The 21,722-nt window shown below is 38.6% G+C and overlaps 1 protein-coding gene across 1 annotated transcript in view; it reads left to right on the forward strand.

Annotated features, from left to right (window-relative positions):
* The window catches only part of OXR1 (oxidation resistance 1), a 158,803-nt gene that overhangs the window by 42,765 nt on the left and 94,316 nt on the right, over positions 1–21,722 (forward strand). The window lies entirely within an intron of this gene.

Genomic DNA, 21,722 nt, shown 5'->3' on the forward strand with positions numbered 1-21,722 from the left:
CTTGTTATGACTATTTTTATGTATTACAGTCAATTTTGGTATTACAAAATGTGCCTGAGCATACTTTATCCTTAAAAAATTGGGAAATCATTCTATATGTGCCTGCAAGAGCAGTTTGGAGCCTGCCCTGCCAAAGAATCAGCAAGTCCACTGACAACAACTTAATTGTCTGTTAATAAAGATCAAGTAACATTGTGATTGATTTATTATTGCAGGGGTTTTTGATTGGTAAAGAAGACAAGACAACATCAGTTCGATACTGCTAACTCCATTCTCTGTTTTCTTTTTATTTTTTGTCTGGCTCAGCATTTGTTGTGTTTCCAAGATACAGAATAAATTCTTTACCAATAACTCTGCATATATATAAGAAAATCTGTTTTTACCTTGGTTCTTAAAGGAAGGAACACTAATTTTGCTGTTAAGTGAACTTGCTTATGAATTCCAAAACATATGGTCCTTCATCTGATTTAAAAATGTGCATGAAAGTTTTAATCCTTATAAAGAAAATAATTTAGTAGTTTAAACTCCTCATCTTAGAAAAATGCTTTTTATTTTTCATTCAAATGTACAGTCAGTTAAATGTCTAACTAACTTCAACAGGGATAATGCAAAGTCAAGTCAGTTATTTTAGTTGCAGATTTGTGTATGTGCATTCATAGCACAGTAAAAAAGTTGAATTGATTTAAGTGATGTGCTTACATAAAAGATGGAATTTTTACCTCACTGTGGAAATGAAAAGCTATTTTCTGATTAGTAATTCTCCGAAGTTTGTTCAAACTGTGGAGCGGGAATTGCTGCTGATTAATGAAATTGCAGTTGATTCACTGACATACCCAGTGCAGGAAGGTGTGGGCAGGATGCATCCTGCCTTTGGCTAGAGCAGCCAGTTACTGCATGGTGCTTGTGCAAATTACTCAGCTGTGAGGAGAGGGAATGAATCTTACATCGAGTTGCGTTCTTTCTGTGTGCATAATTTACCATCTTTCCTCATTCATGGCATTGTGACAGTGCAGATCATGACACTGCATTAGCTTTAGTGGGATTTTTCTTCTGCCAGTGGCCCGTGTGCTTGGAGTTCACTGCAGAGCGATGTGCTGGGATATTAAAACTCCACTGATTGTAGAAGATTTTCTGAAATGTGAGCTCCGCTGGAGGATACTGAGTTGTTTGCAAAACGATTTTCCTTACATAAAGCAAAGGTTGACTTTTATGGTTTCAGTTCCATTGGCACCTATATTTGGGTATAAGAGGCTCCTTTGCACAGTGCATGCAACCAGGAAATAGACGTTTGCAATGGACTAGTTTCTTGTCAAATTTGTTGCTGTTATTTCCAATCTGCACCAGACATGAAAAACAGAGAACAAGAATTAGGTTCAGAATATCAAAGAGTGAATAAGTAGCGTATATATCTCCAAAAGAACTCCTTTTAAATGTACTAAATTGATTATTTCTGATATAATTGTAAATCAGTGCTTTCAAACCCCGAAGTGTATGATGCTCGCTGGAACACAGAGCAGAGTTACAAAGCAAGAGTATTGCCTCTTTTTTGATACTTTTTTATATTGATTTTGTTGTATGTGCCCTGCCTTGTCTGAGATGAACCACGTCCATACGTTCATGTGTCACAATTTAGTATGAACTTCGGAAACATACATGACAAAAAACAAAGTTCCTACCAATCTCACATTCTACCAACCAGTCTCTTGTTCAGACCATGTATTCTGAAGCCCATGTTAGAGATCTCTTTCTCAAGTCCCTTGAGCCCACTTGGCAAGTCTGGCAGTAAAGGAAACATTTTCTTCTTTTCAAGCCCACTTCATATGCGATTCCCTGTTTTGTATGTGATTCATCACCAATATCAAGATCAGCCTCTTGTCCTCTACAGATGTCCCACCTTTCCCCCAAAGAAACTACGTGTTTCTGGCAGCAACATTTGGCTGTGAGCAGCACAGGAGCATCCAAAGAAAACCCTTCTCTGTATTTTTCCATCAGCCTTCAAATGAAGATTGAAGGGAGGGGAAGAGGAGCAGTAAGAGGAGTCCTCTGACTGGCCTCTGACTGGCTTCCAGCCCCAGTCTTTCCAAGCATGTGTGGCCAGTGCAGAACATCTGTCCCAGTTCAAAACTAGGCTCTGCTAGGGCTGGCTTTCGAGATAGTCTAACACAAGCCGAAGAAAGTCTTCTGTTTGTTTGGGACATTTCATTTTTTTCCAAGAACCTTCCTACGCATGAAAGTTTGTGAGCCCTGAGGGAGCACAGAGTAGGTGATGGTACTTTGTGGGTCGCTACATGAGAGTGACCTAAGGCACTCTCAGATGCAAATTTTTATCCCAAGTTGCCAGTGAGTATCCAATGGAGAGTGCTGCAAAGGATCAGCAGTCCTGAGGTCTTCGTCCCTTATGTCTGTTAGGACTTTCTTCTAGCACTGTTGCGAGCACTCCAAGCCTATGCATTATGTGAAAGCCCAGGGAATGTGTCCCTGAAAGTGCCTTTGGATCCCTCCCACTGAGCTGATGTGGATGAAGACTTAAGACATAAAAGAGGTCAGAATGGGAAAGCTGGGGATAACTTGGAGCCAATCAAAATAACAAGAGACAGTTTACAAAGCTAAACAAAATGCTAAGAGCAGATACTCCTAAATTAAATAATGCTATTGAGGTAGGTTTGTTGGTGGTTGGTTGTTGTGTTTGTTTTTTTTTTTTCTGAAGCAAATTGGAGGAACAGAAAAGATCAGAGCAGTAGCTACTGTGCTTTAGCTGTTCCCAGCTGGTGGCTGGCATTTGAGGGACATTCCCAGCAGGCATACTTCAGAATAGCTGTTTGGTTACTGTAGACTGAGGCTCTTGATGAACCACCCTTAGAACAGTAGTGATTCAGCAGACTGGAGATGTGGTTTAGAATTTAACCCTATTTTGTAAAGTGCCTAACACACACTTAATTTCTATAAAAGTAATTATGATAACCGTAACATGCTTTGGGACTGTGCTCAAGTGTTTCAGGAATATCTCTGGCATTTCAGAGTTTTATATAGAGATTTTATCTCTATGTAAAGCTGTGTAGCTATGACTGCAAAAAAAATAAAAGAAAAATTTGAAATAGTTATTTCCAGAATACCAGGTATTACACAAGATTAGCAAAAGAGTTTAGTGCTTAAAATATTTTATTGGTATAATTAGAAACAATCTACTGTAGGAAAAAAATATGAAATATGAATCTGTATGAGTGTATAATAACCTCACCATAAATTACTATAATATTTAGTTATAAGTGATACCTGAAATAGCAAAGAAGATCATGGGGCAAAAGGAGGCTTTACTGAATGGTTGTTTAAGTTTTTTAATTACAAGCAGCAATGTAGGAAACATTTATCTTCTCAGTCTTTTTCCTCCTTTCCCAGGAGGAAATGTTTATTTTGTTCCCTAAACAACTTTGATGTACCATATATGTTTCATTGTTTTCTTCCATTCCAGTATGTGCAAGTTTCCTTTAAAAAGGATTGTGATGTCTGTATACATTATATTTATTGGATATTTCCAATCTAAGATAGTCTGTGACAGATGATCTTAGAATCATAGAATAGTTTGGATTGGAGGGGACCTTTAAAGGTAATTTAGTCCAACCCCCTTCATCTTGGGCAATATTCAATCTCTTTGGCATCTGGCAGCAGGTCTGAGTGTGAGCTTGGTACCTTCTATTAGAAAGAACTCTTTGCAACAGCAGCATTTTCAAATGTGATATCCAACTATATGGAAGTATTAACTTGAATCTCTTCTCCTTAGTAAGACAGCAAGAGCAAGAAAGATAACCTGATTATAAAAGGTCAAGCAGGTCCAGCATTCTAACTTAAAGTTTCAACTAGAATTTTCTGTTTCTCATTCCTCTCCATTTCAAAGAGGTAAATTTTCACTGGAGAATTACTCAATTTACCTTCAATGGATTAAAATATATCTTAGGATTTATTGAGATAGCTTTTTTTAAAAAAAAACCTCACTTTTTCAATCTACTGAATCACCAAGAATGAGGATGTCAGGTTTATAAATATGAATTAAGGATTATATTGCTACTGGTAACATCACAAATAGCTGCAAGCATATAATCTCTCCAGAAAATGTAGTTTTATTGCAATGTGTAATTAAAGAAGTTGTATTTGTGGCTTTGAATTCCTCACCTCTATAGAGATTTATTCTTGCAAGTCTCTATTCTTATGGTTTGCATTTTACATCCCTAGGACATTTGGATTTAATCAGGATGTCAACAGTGCCACATTCTGCCACAGAAGGAAGACTGGGGTTGAGTTTTAACATTGGAGGCTTGGCTAGCTAATGAAATTGATGTGTTTGCTGGAACATACACTTGAGATTCCCTTGAAAGCGAGCCCAGATCTAAAATTTCCAAGGCAAGTTGTAATACTTTCAGCCAGAAGACCAAACTTACCATCTGTGAAGCTGAAATGTAGTTTTGCTGCGATTTGCAATAAACAGACCAAGGTCATATGAAAAATTTGCATATTGGCAAAAGTCTGATGAGGGGGATCTGGGGCTGAAGATGTTGGTGTTCACTTTAGCGATGAGGGTTTCTCACGCAGTTCCTCCATTGCCAGCAGCTTTTGGTCTGTATTTTCATATGGCTCCAGGGTCTGGCCACCTTGTGAGATTAAAATGTGCTTTGCTTCAACTGACTTCGTCCTGGTGGGCATCCCTTCTAGTATCAGTGTTGTGCTCACAAACAATTTGCAGTCAAAATTTACAGCTTTCATCCAGAGTACTTGAAGTCACTGAGTAACATCAGCGTCACAATCAGGCTGCTCGTACTGCTTGAGTAAAGATTCTGTTGCACTGTTTCGTGCATTAAAGGAGAAGGATTCAATTACCTTTAAATCATCTCTAATGAAAATGAGAAGTCAATTAAAATTAATACAATCTTTTCCTTCAAGGCTAACTTAAATTCAGGGTTTGGAAAGCTATCAAAAAGGTTGCTTGTTGCTTTTATTTAAGTTCATAATTGATAGAGAGGAACCACGGCTCCTGTTTTTAAATGTGCTTTCCTTATGTAGTGTTGCATATCCTTTATCCTCGATTGCTATGAAATATTTGGTTAATTACTATTTAAGGAAAAAAAAAATTGTCATAGAGAAAGTGGCTGCATTCTGTTAAATATCCTTCCTGAGAACTCTATTTAGAGGTGCTTTTCATCCTGGTAAAGCCGTTTAGTCAAGATTTGAAAAGCTCCAAACAAAGAGAAGCTGCGGACAGTTTCCATGGACTCCCAAATGTCATTTTTCAGCTACTGGCAAATATTCCCCCTCTGTAGGCATAGAGCTGCAATGAAGAAATTGAAGGGAAGTAGCATCAAAAAGATCATCTGCAGATTCAAACTGCACTAAAGAGGCTCTCTCTGGAAGGTAAAAGGGACTGGAGAATAGCTGGGAGAAATTACTACTCTTGTCAAAAGCCCCTTTGACAGTTTATGTCTTTACTTACTGACAAAATCTTTGGAAGAACATAGCAGGTACAGCTTGGGATTCCAGTTTCTTTATGCAGAACAGTAATTGTACAGCTTGGAAGACTCTGAAGTTCTGGGTGCAGTGTCTTTCTGGAAGGATCTGCCTCTGGTGGACCAAGAGTTTGTATAATAACAGACTGAAGCCAGAGTTTTTAGGGTTCAGGCTGTTGAATACAAGTTGAGTCAAAGATAATCTTCAGCTCCTGCCTGTCTGTTTGGCAGGAATATTTATCTGCACCCTTTACTAAGGAAATTACGGAGCACTCTTCCAGAAGCATGGTAAATGAGAACATTATGTCCTTAGAATACACTTACACTTTGATAAGTGATTGCTACCTTAAAGCCAAGTGGAGAACAAATATATAACTTCTGCTCTTCAAGGTGTGGTGGGGTTTTTCTGTGTACAATACTGTCTTACATACAAACAGCCTGCAAGTTTTACCCTCAGTCATGTCTGATTTTGGAACAGACAGCTCGTATAGGGCTGTCGCTTTAGAGTCTTCTCTTTTTCTTCAGATTAGAAATATGATTATAAATCTGAAGATTTTGTTCTTTTTGAAGTTGATTGCAAGCAATTTAATTTACCAGTCTTTGAGGAGGAAAAAAAGAGAAAAAAAGAGGGAGGGAAAAAAAGAGACCAGTGGTGAGGAAATGCACTTGAGGAAAACTGAAAGGACGCTATGTAAGCCTGTATTGCATACGTGACCCTGAATAAAATTGTAAGCGTTCAAAGACTTTGTGATCTATGCAGTAGGATGGGAAAGGGAAAGGGAACTACCTCCATAAAAATGAGGTTTGAGTCACTTTACCTTTTGCATGTTTTGTAGCCCACCAGCCGGACCTAATTGGAACGTCACACCAAATGAAATATTACTGGATGGAAATCATAGAATCATAGAATGGTTTGGGTTGGAAAGGACCTTAAAGATCATCTAGTTCCTATCCCCCTGCCATGGGCAGAGACATCTTTTACTAGATCCTGTTGCTCAAAGCCTCATCCAACTTGGCCTTGAACACTTTCAGGAATGGGGCATCCACAACTTCTCTGGGCAATCTCTTCCAGTATCTCACCACCCTCATCATAAAAACTTTCTTCCTTATGTCCAATCTAAATCTACTCTCATTCAGTTTATAATCGTTGCCCCTTGTCCTGTTAATACAGGTCTTGGTAAAAAGTCTCTCTCCATCTTTCTTATAAGCTCCCTTTATGTATTGAAGGTTTCTCCAGAGCCTTCTTTTCTCCAGGCTGAACAGCCCCAACTCTCTCAGCCTTTCTTCCCAGGAGAGATGTTCCAGGCCTCTGATTATCTTAATGGCCTTCCTCTGGACTCACTCCAACAGCTCCATGTCCTTCTTGTACTGGGCATCCCATAGCTGGACACATAATACTCCAGGTGAAGTCTCACAAGAGCAGAGTAGGAGAATCACCTCCCTCAACCTGCTGGCCACGCTTCTTTTGATGCTGCCCAGGATACGGTTGGCTTTCTGGGCTGCAAACGCACATCGCCAGATCATGTCCAATTTCTCATCGACCAGCATCCCCAAGTCCTTTTCCACAGGGCTGCTCTCAATCTCCTAGTCTGTACTGACACTGGGGATTGCCCCAATCCAGGTGCCGGACCTTGCACTTGACCTTGTTGAACTTCACGAGGTTTACATGGGCCTACTCCTTAAGCCTGTCAAGGCCCCTTTGGATGGCATCCCTTCCGTCGAGTGAATCAACTGTACCACTCAGCGTGATGTGACCTGCAAACTTGCTGAAGGTCCACTCATTCCTACTGTCTATGGTGTTAATGAAGATTTTAAAAGTATTGATCCCGGTATGGACACTTGAAGGACACTACTTGTTACTGCTTTCCACTTGGACATTGAACCATTGACAATATCTCTTTGGATGCAGCATCCACCTAATTCCTTGTCCATCCAACAGTCCAGCCATCAAACCAGTATCTCTCCAATTTAGTGGCAAGAATATTATGAGGAATGTAAATAATTCACTTCATCAACATAGCTTCATTAGCTGCTGCCTTTTAGGAGGTTTTGGGAAAAAAAAAAAAAAATCATGCAGAAGTTAGGGAGGCTCTATGATTTTTCTCAACCATGTAAGCATGGACTTTTCCCTATAAAATGACTGAAACTGCCTTCATTAGTTGGAAGGGAAAGAAGACTTTTCCTTCCCACTGAGATTCAGGATGTTTCAGAGAGTTTTATTTTTATTTTTATTTTTTTTTCTAAAAGCCATGGACTGGCAGTCTCCATGAGGTTGCTTAGGGTCCTAGGAATTTCCAAGAAATTACTTCAGATTTCATGCCACCAACTAAAAGAAGCTTCTAGCTGGGCTTCTGTGATCCCCACCCTTCACAGCTGGATGGGGACATCAACTACACGCCGGCTGGGACTTGATGAGACAGAACACTTCTCAAAACACATCGGCTGCTGGCCACTGTTTTCCTTAGGGCTTGTGTACTGGGGCTCTTCTCTTTGCCAGTCCATTCCTGAGCAGATAAAAGAACATCTCTTCTGAAGGCTGTAATATGTGTTCAGCATTTTTGAAGAGAAAAACTTTTCATCCAGTAAAGAACTAAACATTTCGTTTATTAAAAAAAAAAAACAATCCTCTAGAATGTCAGTTACAAAGGGAGAGCTGCATGTGTGAGCTGCTTGGAAATATAAAATTCTGGACAGTTCTTCCTGAGGGGTTCCTCATTTTGAGTTCAGAGCAAGATCTGGTCTGTCTCCAATGTGGCTGCAAGGAAAGATTCTCAGATGTGGAAATGACTCAAAGGAAAAATAGAACGTCCAGAATCCTTTGCACTTTTCCAGTTCTTCTTTCTTTCACAGAAATGATCATATATGTTTATGGATACCGGATAAATTTCTCAGTGTTTTTTTATGCATGCAGCCTTTTCAAACCCCATCCTGCTCTCTGAGGGGCCAGAGGCAGAGCTGTACTGCCTGTACAGGTTGAAGAGTTGCCCAGGAGAAGGCACTGCAGTCAGTTTAAGTTTGATGACAAAAGATAGAATAAAAATTGAGGATGATCCTTGGCTAAATATAACTGAGTCTTCACAGCTGACAATGAGAAGAGCCTGAGCCATGGCATGACTTGCAGTTTGCTAAGTTATGTTATGTACTAAGTTATGTACGAGCATTTGGGTATTTATTTTCAGGTTGTGCCATTGTTGTTGCCATGTGTGGCATCAGTTTCTCATAACCCATGTGGATGGAGGCTGGGAGCCCCTCCACAGAGCTCAACTCATCACAGTGTCTGTGCAGGGTTTCCCAAAGAGGAATGGGGGACACTGAAATGTTCGTGCTTCCTCAGCAGGAGAATGATAGTCTGGTGCCAAGGGCCAGATCAGGGGGCTTTCTAAGCATGTCTTGGGGCAGAGGAGAGGAGGGAAGAATTGCTGAAAAGAACATCTCAGTTTCTGTATCCTTCTGGGTCTTCACCTGCTATTAATACCTCATCACATTATGTTTACTACACTGAAATTGGAGTTGTGTCTTCTAGCACAGTTTGGCTGCTGCAAAGAAAGGCAATGGAAAGAATTGCTGTCATCAAAGAGTCAGCAGAAGACATCATTTCTGCTTCAAAGTATTTTTAAAATCTAAAATCTCATAACTTCAGATGCTGCGAAATTGCACCATATTATGTTTCCTCACTGCTGAGATTTTTTTCTTCTCTATTTTTCTTTCTCTCTTCATCATTTCTGTTTTCTTATCATTCACTCATTCTCATTCCGGTAGGCATGAACTGTATCACAGCAGTGCCTGAAGAGCTGTTTATACAATGTGAGCAAAAACCTACTGCAAGGAATATGTAGCTTTAAAAGTAAATCAGAAAACAGAGAGGGGAAAAATAAAGTCAGAGGTTGGACTTGGAGCTGCACTGAAATATGAAGAATCACACTTCTTAGGCTTCCTGCAGTAAGTGGTGTTATTTGTGAGGACATCCTGACCTGCTTATTACTTACTCCCTGCAAGCTGTTTCCAGGTGGTCACCTTCTCCTGCTCAGGGGGTTCCATCAAACACAGAAGTGGGGGAGAGAATGAAGTGCCATCTGCGAATCCTTCATTTGCACTAAGAAAAAACTTTTCAATAGAGCAATAAAAATTGCATGGACACACTTCCTCCCTTTTCTTCCAGTAACTGTGCCCATGCCTCCACCACCCCCTCACAGGATTATGTATGAAAAGTGCGGTATCGTGAAATTTCATGTATAATGAGGGAACTCTAATGCTGGAAGCATAGACTGCTTGAGGAAACGGTCTTTTTACTCGTTCTACTCTTTTTCCTTGAAACTCTCCATCTCTGATGTTTGTGATTTCAATGCTGTGCGGATTTTCAGATACTGAATTTCCATGCCTCAGAGACTTGTTATAGTTTCCTGCTTTTCGCCTGCTCACTGCTAGGTTTTCCTCCTTCAGTATAAATAGAAATTTGTGAGCTGTGGGTTAGAATCCATTGTGGAAAGAAATGTTCTGGAAATAAAATAGCTAACTGTACTTTTTATGCCTTTCAAGGACATAGTTTCTTATGTGCCAGAGAAGAGGAACCAGTGAGTAAACAAAAAGGAAGAAACAAAATAGTAAAACTTCTTGCACTCCAGACTATTGCAAAGATAAATGTGAACCTAAGGTCCATCGTGTGGCCTGAATACTTGCCAAAACAATCAGTCCCTTCTGTGGCCGCATACTGGTATTACGGGCTTGCAGAATCCCCATTAATAAAGGGTTTTGCATAGGAACCAACAGCAAGTTACAGTTTTGAACAGATATCTATTGGAACATTCTTTTAAACAAAGTTTGACAAAATGTACTATATTTAGACTTGTACTTTTCCACTGTCAAAACGTTACATCTCAAAACTCTGCAGAACGCCCTCAGGGAAACACACATTTTGGTATTCAGTAAGGAGGCAAGAAAAGGTGTGTCTGGCATGAACAAATCTTGGTCAAATGCTTTACTTTAATTCTACTTCATGCTGGGTTTGCTCTGAAAACAGTTAACAAGAAGAGAATGTTCCCCTTTCACTTTTCTCTTGATTAACCTTCTTCTGCTCAGGGTACTAGCCAGTTTATTAACATTTGAAATAAGATTTTGTAGTGGAATAAGGGAAGCAAAGTGCAGGACTTGGAGTAGCACCACAGGGGTTCTGCTGTTAAATCTCATGGATCCCCACTCTGTGCTTTCCAAACATCTCACTCTGTGCTCTTGACCCAAAACCAAAGCTGAGTTAAGAGTGTGACCCAAGAAGCCAGAAGAAATTGGCCCAGAGCATCTTTTCCATTTTTGACCATTCACAAGATTCATGTGCCTTGGAGTTAATTCATTACACCAGTGCCATCTACGATCCAGTACTTCTGCACTGGAGGAATGTACCAGCATGAAACTGCCCTTTGGAAAAGTTTCCAGGATATGATTTGTAAAGCTAACGCCAGAGATTGTACCTTCTTAGAGGTCAGCAATGCACAATTTGTTCCTGTACATATAAGGAATTCATTTAAGATATGTGAATCATGATACTGTGTCCTTTCTTTGGAAAATCATGTCATGATACTGTGTCCTTTCTTTGGAAAATTGTATCAGATATGGTAAATAATTGCTTCCTTCACTTATAAATTTTATCCTGCAGAACAATAGCCACAGGTTATAATGGAAGATACAACCTTAAATGTTCACGGTCTTTGTCCAACTTTTAACAGTAAAAAAATAGGGTCACAGAACTCCGTTTCTTGTGAGCAGAATGGTTCTTGGCTTCTTCCCCCCCAGTATCCCCACGAACAATCTGGTACACAATCCTTCATATTAAAAGGGATCAAGTGAGGCCAAGTGTTCAAGAAAAGCAGCCTTTAAAGTTGCTGTTTGGTACTAAGTTAATACAAACTTTGGTAAGCGTCTCCTCAATGCAACTTCAGGCACTTTATGTGTATGTGTATCATCAGCCGTATAAAACTATTATTATTAGCTTAGAGAGTGGTTATGTGGGAAAAGTGTCCGTTCTCATCAACACAGATATCAAAGATAAGGGAGGGGAAAAAATGAAGCACTTAGCATTGTAGCTCTGAAAAACAGCTGTACTTTGTTCACGACAGGTAACATAATGTCTCCTTGAGAAAACTGTGTGAGTCAGGCAGTTTATTGCTGTTTACTAGTAAAGCTGTTTCAATATACAGCCATATTTGGGGATTGTTTGTACACTTTCTTTTGAATATTTTGTTCACTGGTTATGTAAAGAATAAGATTTCCAAGTAGGCAGTCCACAGTTTCTTTGTTGTCATACATGAAAACATTTTGCCACTTAACAGTTTTCTGCTGACTCCTTGCTGTGGTAGTTTGATGAGTTATTAGAGAAATCAAATGTTCTCTCCCCAGCACTGCAAGAGCTCAGTCTCAACTTGTGTAGTAATGCTGTCTTGTCAATGAGTGCACCATATTTTCATTACAGAACCAGCCCACTGAACATCTGAAAACTTAATTTAGAGAAGTACAATGGCATGAGTTAAAATATTTAATACATTTTATGTAAGTGAAACCATGGAAGAGGGAAAAAAAAGACTTCTCAGGAATCTAAATTACTGAAGTACAACAGAATCAATCACATGCTACTTTGCTGTAAGTAAGGACGTGGCTCACAGGATCATTCAATTGCTAACTAATGGAAGGAGAATTTACTGCACTTACTGATAACTGTTCACTGAAATCACTTCTTTTCTGCCCCTCCTAAAACAATAATTGCTACCTGTAACAGGGAGTAAGTGTAAAGAGGGGTATCTCAGGTAAGTTTGGGTGTGGCTGAGTGTCTATCAGTATGAAAGAAAGGAGGAAGAGCGTCATCTGAAAATGGTTTGGAGATCATTCCGATGGATCTATTTGCACTTAACCTTAGACTAATATTTGTTTTTTCTTCTTGAAGCATGAGTTCTGGAAAACAAAAGGCAAAGACCTTACAAACAAAGCACTTTCAAACACTGGAGATCAGTCTGAAGAACCTGATATTAAAGAAATCCAACTTTCTGCATTATCTATATAGATGGCAATAAAATACTTTTTTTATGGAGTGCCTTTTGACTTACAGCAGGGCTGACTGGCCAGCAAGGTTACACTTTCATTGCCTCAGAACTTCTGCAAGATTCTATTGGGCACAAAGTCTAAAAAAGTGTTAGAAGAGCAGTTCATTTAAAGGGGAGTGACAGACAATGTAGTGGTACTAACATCTGCTTATATTAATGTTTTTGTTAAAAAAAGGGAAAAATGAATCTTGGGGGAGGAAAGGACAATATCACTTTGCAATAAAACAAACCATAGCTGCTCTTCTTTTTAATATTTATAAGAATTTTTACCCTCAAATGATGCAAAATGCCTTTGTAAAATGCAACAGGCATGACAGACCACAAAATTTAGCAACATTTTCGTATCTGCAATATGCCATGGCAATCTGCCCTCTAAGGTCTAATTACCTCTTTCAAAAGACTCGTGTGATTGTGCAAGATGCACACAAGTTCTGTTCCTTGTTCTCTTTCTTTAGGGTAACAATGCTGATACTTGAAGAAATATTTTGCTATCCAAACAAATGGAAAAGCATTTAAACAGTCAAAACACTGCTCTGGATATCAAACGTGTAATAAATTGTGTTTTCCAGCACAGAGTATCATCTAGGTTAACCACCCAGTGATGCTGGTTTATGGACTGAGACACCGTTGTCCTGAGTCAGGCCAGTTTACCAAATGGAAAGACAGCTTCCACATCCAGACCATTTTGGTCATACTGTGTCATGTGTAGCAGCACACAGTTATGGTGAACGCAGGTCATTATATTGCTCCTGAAATCCCTGTGTGTATCACCACTACAGACTTACTCCCCTCTGCTGTTTCATTCAGTAAAAATCTTTCCTATGCACCTGCCAAACAACTCATCCAGGGCCCTGGAGCACTTGCAAGCTTGTTTTGCAGGCTTACGTGCAGCCCATGTAGGAGGGGTGGGGAGTGTTTATGGTACCAGCAAGTCCTTGTGTCATCCAGTCTGAATAACCTTGGAAAGTCAATGCTCTAGCTTGTGCTCCCTGATGTCATCACGCCTATTAAAAGTAATATTAAATGTTAAGTCTGTTGAGAAATAGTGAATTGTAACGTGCTGTCTACAAGTTCTAATTGACCTCAACATTGTTGATCACAGAAGTAAACACTGCATGCATAAAAAGCATATAAAGCACACTTTATAAAATGAGACTTTTTGCTATCTTGTTTTTTACCTGCTGGCTTCAAAACGTGAAGGCAAAACACTTTATAGAAATTAAGGAAAGGCCAATAGTATTCAGTGTAAAACTTACTATGCATCTCATTTGAAAGAATATTGTTTTTCTGTGACTTATAAAACAAAATACACTTGATACTAAAAGAACAATAGTTTGAAATAAAATATTTAATGCCAGAAGTGATGTTGAGCTTGATGTCCTTATGCAGAGAATGCTGAATACAAATTACATCGTAAAAAGCCTAGAAACTTTACGGTACTGAGGCTAAAAGAATTTTTTAGAGGAGCATACTTTAACTGCTCATTACATATAAATTGAAAATGGGCTACATATGAAAACAAGTGGTGCACTTACTTAAATAAAATTACAGATTTATTTATTAAGGCTTCTGACAGTTGAATTTCATAAAAAGAGAGAAAATACCATTCTCTTAAAAATACAAGCAAAGTCAAACAGTAAAATAAGGAAGTATATACAAAACAATAATCATGTAGAATATTCTCAACCCAGAGGACATGGGAAGCATGGAGGATACTACGAATTTAAAGTATTTGTAGGTGAGTGGACGTTATGCATCTACTGAATCACCCCTGCAATGTCTGTATTCACCCTTGAAGCAAAATCGTTTCATCAGAAAGGATTTGAGCATCAGGAAGACAGGATGACTTCAGTTTGCAGGAATCTGTTTAGATTATGAATTGTCTGGGCCACTGGTTCGTTTTATATTTGTGTATTTTAAAGAGCTGCGTATGATCTTGATGCCAGACAAATCTAAATTCTCTGCCTCCCTTCACTTTTCCTAGAAGTGTTGAGAAGTCAGAATAATGATAATATTTATTAAAATACTTTATTCATTATGATAATTCAGTATCTGATTCCTCTGGTCTCCTGTAGGATCTGCAAGGGCTAGTTCTGTGCTGTCGCTCCAGTTGCTCTATGCTGCTGAGCTATCAGAAAGATGTTCTAAAAAAACTGACAGCACTCTCCACATTATCCCATACTGTCCCATCAGCAACAAGTGTGTCAAGAGAGAAAATGTAGTAGCAGAAAGAGGGGTGAGGTAAAACATAGCCTTCTACCAGTTGATACAGCTGGTAGTTGAACCAAACTCATGACAGTAAACCATAGTTCCTAGGCAATTTCTCAAAGTGCTGAGCAATCAGAACGCCTGAGTGTTGGAAGCTTAAGTCACAAGTGATCGTAACTGTTTGGCACAGTCCTCAGATTTCTCTTCGTTTGGGCATGGAACAATTTTTTCTGGAAAAAAATCGTGGTCATGCTCATAGTCTCTGTGCTTGGCCAAGGAAAGCAAAGTAGCAGCTCCTTGTGCTTCGTGCTGAGCATCAACAGTAAGAATATCTTCCCTCTGACTATGTTTTAAAATTATTTTAGCTCAATCTTGTACATTTTGCAAGTAGGTATTTTGAAGCTTATTAGAGGACTGACTCTGACACAGTTGTAAGACTTTGGCAAACAAATTGCTGCTGCTGTCTTTTGGTAAAGTATCATAAGCTGTTTGGGAAGTCTCTTAAGAGCAGACCATCATGTTTGATGATAGACTGTTTCCAGGTAAAGATGTCCAGATAAATAGTCATACTGGGTTACAGGGTTTTTTTCAGTAACAGTCTCTTCTGTAGGCCACTTAATCTCTCAATTGTAACAGTTCTTCTGTTCCTGACAATAAGTTTGCATGACAGTAAAATATTATTTTGGATTACAAAAAAAAAAAATATGATCTCTCTTCCTAAAAGTCCTGAATTCTGAGGATTCACTTCAATTTTCAGAAACCAAAGACTCACTTATCTTATGTCTGCACGTGGAGGAAGAGTGCTGTGAAACTTCTGTGCCAGCTATTTGTATTGCAGAGTGTGAAGCAGCATCCGCGGAGTCAGGGCGTGGGCAGGCTCCTCTCCCTGCCTGCCAGCAGCTTGGCACTGCAGCTGTGCCAGCACAGAGGGCTTTGTTGTGCTAAATCTAAAGCTGCTGTAGGATACATTCTCTGCCCTTTCAGAGTCACAGTTTGCTTCTCAGGCCAGTCTACAGCTGCTAGAATATACCCAGCATGTTTGGCAAAATCTGGTGGTGGTCCTCCAGTTTTCTTTTTTCCGCATTTGCTTTCCTTTGTAGAGCGCAACTTCGGAGCCCTTAATGCTTAGACATTCGTGAATTTCCTGACAATCCATTTGGATTCTTTTCCACGCAGGTTCCTGACTTTGCTACTCCATACACTTTATGTTTAAGACTCCTCTTTAAACAAAGTTATCAACACCGATTGAGATTTCCAATTTTCTGGATAAGGCAACTGAGATGGAGAAGCCACACCAACTTCTGTTCACTTCAGGCGATAAAAACAGGAAGAAAAATGAAGACAAAGTGATAATAGCTTTTCTCCCTTTGTGCTTCAAGATCTGTAGCAATCGAGGTGTCTTGTATCTCTCTGAGCCACCAGACCTATTCTTCTGAGTTTCCTCAGTCTATAGAGGTCACCCTGTTCGCATTGCAACTGACCCAAGGGAAGAACTTGTGGAGGACTTCTCCTGGTTCCAGAGCAAGGAGAGAGGGGCAGTGCCATGGCAAGTCCTAACATCAGAAAGGCCAGGTGGGATGAGGTAAAGGTAATGTTTTACTCACATCCAGCTTCGTGTACTATTTCCTACAGTGGCCAGCAGCAGGTGGTGATTAGGGAAAGAATACAGAAGACAAGTATGGAAAGACGCTTTGCTGATCTGAGCTTTAGGCAGTCTGTGGCATAGGGACTTCCAGAAACCAGAGTTTGCATCTGCGTTCTTGTGCTTAATGGATCTTGATGGACTTTCTATGAATTTTTCTGATTACTTTCTGAACCATTCATAGTTTTGGCATACACAACGTCCTGTGGTAATGCATTCTGTGATTCGGTTATGTTGTGTAACAAAATGATTCCTTTTCTTTAAATCTTAGTAATTTCATTAGGTGCCCGTACTTCTCTCATCATGAGAAACAGTGAATAGTTTTTCTGTGATCTATTTTCTACTTATCTACATTGTATTTTTTCTCTGCTTTCCTAGAAAGAAGCAGCTTGACACCTTTGTTGCTCTTCTTGGTACATTACATCTTTTTTTTTGAGGCAGGGTGACCAGCATTACAATCTATATTCATGAGAAGAATTGAAAGAGTAGTGTAACTATAGTTTTGTAATAATTTGTATTTATTTTGCCTCTCAGATGTCTGTTGACTGACATTCTCGTATATCTCTACTGGATGGTAATAGCTCATTTAAAGCTTGTCACTATGTGTACGTATAAACATGGTTAGGTACTCAGAGGAAAACTTATCTTTACTCTGCATTTGTCGACAGTGAATTTCACCTGCCATTTTGTTTATGATCTGTATTATAAAGTAATTTTAAACTTTTTTCAGTAGTTTTGACTTTCCCACATAATTTTGTATCATCAGCAAACTCCATCACCTTCTTGTTCTCTCCTCTCAGCCTAACAATCCATTAAGTTGAAAAGCATGGATCTCTGTTGCACTGCACTGATAGTCTGTCTTCCTCTGTTCTGAAATCTAGCTTCTTGCGTACTGTACTTTAAAGAATATTAAATGACGAGCCCTCTCATCCTACAACAGCTTCATTTCCTTGATGAGGGACTTTGTAAAAAAATTCCTGAAAATATAAGTACACTGCTATCAACTGATTATTCTTATCCACTGCTTATTGACTCCTTCAAAGAAAAACTATAGATTTACAAAACAAGACTTAAAAATTTTGATATTTTGCTGTTTTACTTATCCAGATGTCTTTTAATTCTATTGTTATAATTTGATTTCTTCACGAAGCCTTGAGTAACACCAGAGGTCCTTTGCTACCACAGAGTCCATCAAAGCTTTCTGTGCAAAAAAAGCAAAGTTACTGGGGATCTAAACCAAGTCTAAAATCTTAAAGGTTTTTTTCAGACTTGCTTTCAGGCTCCTAATAAAGATGATTTAATTACAGCAATTAAAAATCTGTCAGCACTACTGAACTTCAAAATGAACAGCTGTAATTTTGGTGCCTGAAGAGACAGATGAGAAAGACCACAACAGCATACTTTATGCTTCCTATTTAAGAAGAACTGAGTCTTTACAATCGACCAGTATTATGGTGAGTTACTACTAAAAATTAAGCAATTGCATTTTACACGGAGTGAGACTCACTTATATGGCCCTGGTTGCCTGCAACAGCATCAACACGTCAGCACCCAACACCACCCAACACCACTACTTTATTTCTGCACCAGTGCCTCATGTACCCAGCCCAGCTGATTAGCTGGACTAATCATTCAGGCTTCTGGAACAAAAATGAGACCCTTGCACTACACTACAGTTAGGTACTGTGCTACTGGAAAGCACACCTTTCTTCACTAACCTTGAGCTATGAGCCACACCCAATGCAGGACTTCAACATCAGATTAGCAGGAACTTGAGAGGCAAGTTCCATCATTAATCAAATATCTGATTTTTTTCCTTTCATATTTAATAAGAAAATAGATCAAGGCTAGAAAATAGTTTTTTATCCCTTCTGTTCTCAGCATTACCTTTCCATTTGCTGAGGTTTGTTGACGTTACTAAGGTTCATGGCTGAACCAGTATGCTCTATATATTTCCAACCTGGAACTAGTATAATTCATTAACATTAGGACCTGTAGTTGGGAGAAATAAGCTTTTGCCTTTTGCAAAACACAGCAACCTGTTTCCTTGATAAGAAGTACGTCACTAGCGCTTCATGCTTAAATACTGTCAGCCAAATCATTTACCAATTACAAGTCTTGATCCTGAGGCACTGGATTAAAAAACCTTGACAGATGAAAAAAAAAACATTAATTACCTATCAAAACAATATGTTTTTTGAGATTTTGTACACAGTATATGTACACAATATTTCATCCTCAGAAATTTTCAAAATTTTCATCCTCAAAATTTTCATCCTTGGATGAAATATGAGGAAGACAGAGAGATATGCCATTAGGCATTCTAAATGAAGCCTTACAGAAGAGCCCATCTACAGAAATAGAAGGAAATTAATCAATCAGAGGCAAATAGGATCTGTAAAGCTGTGTATGTGCATAGGCTCTCAATGGCGTATACAGCATTGCAGCTAAACGTGGCTGAATGCAGGAGAGACAACACACTGCAAGTCATTTCTGGGGAAAACTATGACAGTAATCAAAGATGATACTAAAACGTGAGAGAGAGGCGAGACTTAAGCTGCTAAATCTTAGGGGGACAACTAATGTGTCTGGATACAATTTCTTAATTCAGAGATAATACAGTAATGGACAGCCTTCAAATGAGTTAGCTAGCTGGAAGCAATGTACTTAATTTTTGAGGATAAATTGTAGTAATTATCCCCAAAAGGACTGAGTGAGTAACCATCCACAGGTTTTCTACATGATATTATGGGAGCAAATGAATCAGGCATATGCTTGTGATGTGGTGCCAGTGGGGGAGGGAAGGAGAGAGAGAGACCAGATGTTCCTTAAGGAGCAAGATTTAACAAGAAACGAAAAAGCAGAACTTCCTCCTAATAAGATCAACATACTCTTCCTTGGTTTTCATTCAAAAGAAAATTTCAGGAATGTCCTGCACAGATTTAGATGGCTCAGGAAAAGGTACGTACAAAAGGCTTTCATACACTTACTTTACTTAAGGAAAACAACCATAGAAATGGGTAGCAAAAAATGGAACAGAATTCACTCTTTTTTAACTAATCCTTAATCCTAAAATGCACCGCCTAAGCAGGAGCAAGTAAAATAGAAAGTCAGTAATTCTTATTACAAGAATAAAATTGCAACTAGAAGAATCAGCTGTTGCCATTAGCCTTATTCTGGCTCCTGATAAATTCTGATGATATTTTTGACCCATTTATCTAATTATCTTTTTCCAGGTATCTGAGAAGAATCATTTTGTTCAGGTTCATGAAAAGGATCTTTGTATCTTAGATATCTTCATGTCTAAAGGTTGCAACTAAAACTTATAAACTTAACCTATAAATAAAAACCATGATGTTTTCTGAACTGGAAACTGATCTGATGCCAACTGAATATTATGGGAGCATGTGACAAGCAGTCGATTATTATCTTCAAACAGACAGAACCTGTTCATTATATAGAGTCACTTCAGTGATTATTAACGCCAGCTTTTCCCCCCAAGACAGGACTATGGCTTTCTAAAGCACGTGGAGCTTGCTATAAATATGAGGAATACAGCTGGTCATGAGGTTGCAAGATATTGATCACAAAGCAGACATTTTTTGTGTTAATGATCTGAATCAATGCTTCGATTTGAAATCTCAGTTGTGTTATGATTGCTTAGTCTTCAGAAATGGTGTACAACAGAACTGAACTTCAACAACTCTGTCCTACCAGAGGGACGTTCTATTTTATTATGAACCAATCTGGCAATGTAAAAAGGTCTGCTGTGAATTGAACTCTCATTCTATTGTTTTTAAGCAAGTATCAGCAACCTCCTCACAGGGATACAGTACGTTAACAACATGATAAGCATTTAATGAGCGTTAAGGAAAGAATAGTTACAGTTGTACTGCAAAAAGTAAAAAAAAAAAAGCATTAAGACAAGACTGTTTGCCAAAGATTTACAGAGCTGATGCGTAATCAATTTTCTGATTACCTTTCATAAGCATTTATTTATCATTTGCATAATTTATGCCTTTGTGGAGGATGGGATTAGCTGGTAAATATTATGGAGTCATCAATTTTACTGTCAGTGTTTTCCACATTCAGTTTCAAAACACATGATGAAAGAACAAAACGTCAATGAGATGATGACATGAAGACAGGGAGACATCTGTATCTACTGAAAATTAACTTTGTTCAGGTAGTGTTATACCAAGTCAGCATCCTTAAACTGCATCAGTTTCTGTATATGCATGCACATGCATGCATACCCCTCAGGGTCCAAATTAATTTTCATAAAATGCCTGGAACAGATGGAATGTTCTCTTTCTAATAAGCCACTATTGACCAAATAAGTGTGAACTAAAGACATGGAGGTCATTTCATGTTTATTTGATAAGGTAGTCTAAATACAGAGCTGTGTAATTGCAGTGGAAACTAAAGTTCTGCCATAAACATGGAAAAGTCTCAATATGATATGCATTTGTCCTCAAGGCCAAAATTGAAAACTTCCATGTTGGTATCTTTGATATTCTAACAAAGGCTGACATGATATGTTATTGTAGAATGGATGATTTTGACATCTAAGCATAAATATTATGCTTTGGGAAAACAGGAAAAATACAGATTTAGTTTTAGAATATACATTCTTGTAATGCTAATTCTGTCACTGCTTTTGAAAAAAACTTCTAGCATAAATGAGAGTTGGATAGTGATTATGTGATACAGTTTTTCAGAGAAGATGAGTAACTGCAGGCAACAAAGGTTGTTATTTACCTGAATCTCTCAAAATTCAGACCATATGCAGCTGAAATTTGGTGCTTCCGAAAGTGTCAAAAATTTGTGGCATGCTTTTTAATCTTATCAGCAGGATAAAGTTAAGTGTATTTTACGGCGTAAAATACACTCACTCACTCTCCACTCACTTCTATTGAGTTTCATATGCTCAGTATGCATTTTTGTAACTATGCTATGTATGCCAGTACAGGACACTTGTGAATCAGTTAACATTATTTTTCAGTTCCAGTAATGTTCCAGATTTGATTGTACATTTTATTTGTATGGTGTTTCTATCTTTACTATCTAATTTAAATTATAGTGTGAGGATTTTTGAAATCTTGCCAGAAAGCAAAAATTGCTTTCTCCTCAGAGGTGAAAAGGACTTGTTGGGCTGTTCTAACTATAAATAGTCTGACTTAGATTAGGTGAGATACCAACCTAACAAACAAAAACATAACATTTATGTAACTACAACCTATGTTTAGATTAGATACAAGGAAGAAATTTTTCACTCAGAGGGTGGTGAGGCAC

Source organism: Tauraco erythrolophus, chromosome 3, assembly GCF_009769465.1.
Source record: "Tauraco erythrolophus isolate bTauEry1 chromosome 3, bTauEry1.pri, whole genome shotgun sequence".
Taxonomy (NCBI): domain Eukaryota; kingdom Metazoa; phylum Chordata; class Aves; order Musophagiformes; family Musophagidae; genus Tauraco; species Tauraco erythrolophus.